Source organism: Trichechus manatus, unplaced genomic scaffold, assembly GCF_000243295.1.
Source record: "Trichechus manatus latirostris isolate Lorelei unplaced genomic scaffold, TriManLat1.0 scaffold01030, whole genome shotgun sequence".
NCBI classification, from domain to species: domain Eukaryota; kingdom Metazoa; phylum Chordata; class Mammalia; order Sirenia; family Trichechidae; genus Trichechus; species Trichechus manatus.
In genome coordinates, this window is record NW_004444966.1 from 4776 (window position 1) to 9713 (window position 4938).

General features: G+C 32.8%; 1 long non-coding RNA gene across 1 annotated transcript; it reads right to left on the reverse strand.

The window, feature by feature from the left end:
- Positions 1-1916: 1916 nt before the first annotated feature.
- LOC111819431 (uncharacterized) lies at positions 1917-3999 on the reverse strand. The gene is made up of 2 exons (XR_002823057.1): positions 3915-3999; positions 1917-2006 (listed from the first exon to the last, which is right to left on the reverse strand). It is a non-coding gene; the product is annotated as an uncharacterized LOC111819431 (long non-coding RNA).
- Between the last annotated feature and the right edge of the window lie 939 nt (positions 4000-4938).

A 4938-nucleotide genomic window follows, 5' to 3' on the forward strand; every position in this document is an offset into this window, starting at 1 on the left:
AGATTACAGCCAAGAAAACTCTATACAGAGCAGTTTTATTCTGCATCACATTGGTTCTCCATCAGTTAGAATCAACTTGACGGCAATTTTTTTTTCTTAATAATCGTAGGAGTTAAGCATTATTTTTATTATTGTTTTTCACAGATGAGGAAATTTCAACAGAGAAAGGTTATAGAACTTGCCCAAGTTCTTGGGGCTACAGACTGATTGTGCTGGAATTGAAACTCAGGAGGCTGAGAATACAAGTTATCTGTATCTCCTCCAATCCTTCTATTATTGTAGATTCATTACAGGGGGATGACTTCGAGTAGTGTGTTATTTGTCTCTCCCATAGCATGCTCATCATTTCAGAACTTTTCATTCTACCACAGAAGAAGATTCACAAAATCCTTTGAAGTTTTTGTTTTTGTTTTCAATTTACTTTCTGTGATAATGTTCTGTTACGGTTGTAGTATTGTCTTTGATTGTGCCCAGTATTGTATTGCATCATGTAAATAATTTCCAGAGCTAGCATGAAATTTGGGGCTACTTCTCAGTTTCTTTAAAAATGAAGTTTTCGTTTCTATATATGATTCTATTCTATCATTTCTGTGAGTTTCTGAAAGAGAAGTTTTCTTAGCCCGTACTCCTACCAACATCTTTGCCAAAATAAATAAATAGAAATCAAATTAACAGTGAGATAAAATTTGTCATATATTAAAGTTTCATTCATTACTATTTTGTGTTGCTTTTCTGTAATGTGAGATCCAGTTTTAATGATAATGTGTGGACTTACATACATTTATTTATCCACTAATGACCAAATGTAAAGTTATACAAACATCTAAAGAAGTAAGTTAGCATATATACATATACATATAAACGTATTGGGAAATATGTCTATTCTTAGATGTAGTTATTTATAAGAAATGTGGGATTGCTCAAAAATTTAATACATCCATGAGGTTCATTTATTGATTAGCATACATAAATATGCAAAATATGCCATAATTTTTTGAAATATATACATTTTCAATATATTAATGAATATACATATGTAAGAAAAGATTTAAAATAATATACATAACCATGATGGCAGCTGATTCTACAACACTTAGCTTTATAAAATGGAATTGTAGCCCATTCCTATTTCACTTTTTCTTTACATAAATATATATTTCATGTTTTATTAGATATGCTAAACAATATTACTTAATTTGCAATGCTAATAAATGTAGTACAATTTAACAATAATTACAAATGCAAATTATACCCTTAAGAGCAAACAGGAAATTTCAAATCAGATAATATACTAAGATCATGTTTGGAAGAAAAGCATCTATATATTTACAAATAAGTATTTATATCTATGAATAGGAAAAGGATTGAAGAAATACTCAAAACTCTAAGAGCATTATCTCTAAACGATGGAGTTTGGGACAATTTCTATTGTATAGTCTTGACCTATTTCTGTTTTTATATTTTCTATCAAAATAATATTTTTTACAAAGAAAATTTATTAGCAAGTGAAAATGTTTATAAAGTAACAATCAAAGTTAGGAACATATTAGTGAGACTGCACGTTTAGTGACAATGCAAGTATATACATACGTATAAAATCACCGCAATTAAAGAAATATGCTGCCATAATTTTGATGATTTTGAAAGTACATGTTTTCTAATATGATAATAATAAACACGAAACTATTCTTAAAATAAATATCCTACAACAGAAGGCCTTATATAGTCAATATTCAAATTTGTTTGTCAAATAGAAGAAATTTCAAAATTTCAAGGTGAATAACTTTAACAAAATTCAAATAAAGATGTCATTAAAAGAGTTACTCACTTCTGATTTCACAAGAATCCTGTTAAGTTGATCCTCAGATTGTTTCATATGGTAATTTCCTTGTGAAGGGGAAAAGTCGATTTTCTTATTTCTTATTTGATAAAGCATATGCTCATATGTACCTACAGATGGTAATGGTTCAATTCCATAACTGACATTCTCCAACTGCAATAATCCCCTGAAATTTCAATGAAAGAGGAAATTAAAAGGCAACCAATATGTTTCCCATTGAGAAACGTAAATAAATATTAAACAGAAAAATTTTATAAAAATTTGATAATGATATTTGAGGTCTAATTTCTAAGAATCATCCAATGAATTAACTTTCAAGCCCGTAGTTTATACTTTCTTCTATTACGGCATTTAGTAGCAGTTGTGATTCTAGTGTGACTAAGCACATTCTTCTATAAAAGATTCACATTTCTTAGCCACACAAGAACCACAAATACTACATAATGCCATTGTTGTTGCTAGGTGCTGTCTACTCAATTCTGACTCAGAGTGACCTTATGCTTGGGTCAGGCGCACCTCAGTCTTCAAGATGACATCTTTCCTTTCCAACACTTTAAAGAGGTCTTTTGCAGCAGATTTGCCCAATGCAATGCGTCATTTCATTTCTTGACTGCTACTTCCATGGGTGTTGACTGTGGATCCAAGTAAAACGAAATCTTTGACAACTTCAATATTTTCTCCATTTATCATGATGTTACTTATTGGTCCAGTTGTGAGGATTTTTGTTTTCTTTATGTTGAGGTGTAATCCATACTGAAGACTGTGGTCTTTGATCTTCATCACTAAGTGCTTCAAGTCCTCTTCACTTTCAGCAAGCAAGGTTGTGTCATCTGCATATTGCAGGCTGTTAATGAGTCTTCCTCCAATCCTGACGCTGCGTTGTTCTTCATATAGTTCAGCTTCTTGGATTATTGGCTCAGCATACAGACTGAATAAGTATGGCAAAAGGACACAACTCTGACACACACTTTTCCTGAATTTAAACCACACGATATCCCCTTGTTCTGTTAGAACGACTGCCATAATAGAAGAAAATATGAAATATGGGTTTGAAAGTTAATCTGTGGGATAATTCACAGAAATTAGACCACAAATATCACTATCAAATTTATGTAAAATATTTCTATTTCTGCAGTGATTGAGGCTACTAGATGAAGTCCTAAAACTACTGCCCCGAGATAATCTTTAAACTTAAAACCAAAACTATCTCCTAAAGTCTTGTTTGAACCAAACTATAGTTCACCTTAAATTAGTAAAGTGTGTCTGCCTTGAGCATTGTACCCTTTTAGGGAATTATCTACGTGAGATCAAATTGACAACAGCAAATCAAAAGGTTAGATGAGAAGCTTAAGGGGGCAGTAAAATTAACGATGGTGAAATAATTTGGAAAAGGTTAGAGAGAATGGTTGCACAACTTGAAGAATGTAATCAATGTCACTTAATTGTACCTGTAGAAATTGTTGAAGTGGTGTATCTGCTTTAAGTACAACCAGAATGTTCCTTGGAAGCAAGGATGGCAAGACTACATCTCACAGACTTTGAACATGTTATCAGCAGAGATCAGTCCCTGGAGAAGGACATCATGTTTGATAAAGTAGAGGGTCAGCAAAAAAGAGGAAGACCCTCAACAAGACGGACTGACACAGTGGCTGCAACAATGGGCTCACACATAACGATTGTGAGGATGGCATAGGACTCGGCAGTGTTTTGTTCTGTTGTAGACAGGGTCACTAGAGTCAGAACCAACTCAACAGCACCTAACAACAACAACAACATTTTCACCTAAACAAAACAAAACAAAAAAAGGAACAAAAACACAGAAAAAAAAGTAAATATTCTTAATGCTATTGTGGGTTTTTTTCTGGGTAAATTTTATAATTGCAAACCCTGGAAGAGAAACAAAGAGAATAGGACAAGTGATTAGAGGAAGAGAAGGAAGGGAAAAAAACATATGAGAAGAAACACAATCAAAGTCTGTATTTACTTTGCCTTCACTCTACTATTTATGAAATTTCTGAAAATTAAGAGTCATGCAGCATCTTCAATCATGTACATCACTGAAATACACCATTACCTGAGACCAGAACAGGTGTTAAGTGTCACAGCTGAGTTTGGAATTTCTGCAGCATAACCTTGATAAAAACAATGATCCTGAAAAAAGAGTACATGAAGATACATTCCTAAATGTTTTACAAATACTGTCCTCAGTTTTATCTTTATACCTCATATATCAAAAGACATTCAGATTTGGCCATCACCATAACATTATTTGTACGTTACTCCATTTTCTTTTCCTCTATCTGCAGTATCTTCTTCTTCATCCTCTTATGCCTATGAATAACCATGATTTCCTTTCCCTCCAAATAATTCTTTCTATAATTCTAAATCTCTGACAACTTTATCATCATCTTTTCTTTCTCAGACTCATTTCCTGAACATATAGAACTGCTGAACTGATGTAATTAACAGCATTTATTTGATGTCAACTCTGAATATTTCATTTATGTTTTTCTAAGTTAATGAAAAATATCTTAATTGACACTTCCTCACCTTGATTTCTCTTAAATATCCAACCATATTAACCATCCTTAGTTCAAACTCTCCTCTTCCTCACTGATTTTCACAGTACTAATATTCCTGGTTTCTCTCTAATATTATCTTTCGATGAATTTTCTAATCCCTTCTCATTAAATTCTAGTGATTTCTAGGATCAGTTCTGGTTCCTTTATCAATCCTTTACTACAAAAGCTTTAGTGACAACACATTCTCTCCTATTAATGTGTCTATATATTATTAACTTCCAGACATACATCTCCATCTTGTGACCATTTGCCTTATTTTAAAACTATACAAAATCTTCACACCTACACAGTGACAGCGGCAAGCTAGATCTGTTCCCAGTGGCAAAATCAGCAGAGCCCAGGCAGACAGACCCATCCTACATCCCAAACACACAGAGGCAACTGCATGCTTGATATATCCATGCCAGCACACATGAAGCCTAAACATGAACTGGAGGACTGCCTACTAAGATAGATCTAAATAAGGTCAATAGTCTTCTAATATGTTATCCAGCATATCAAAGATACAACTAAAAA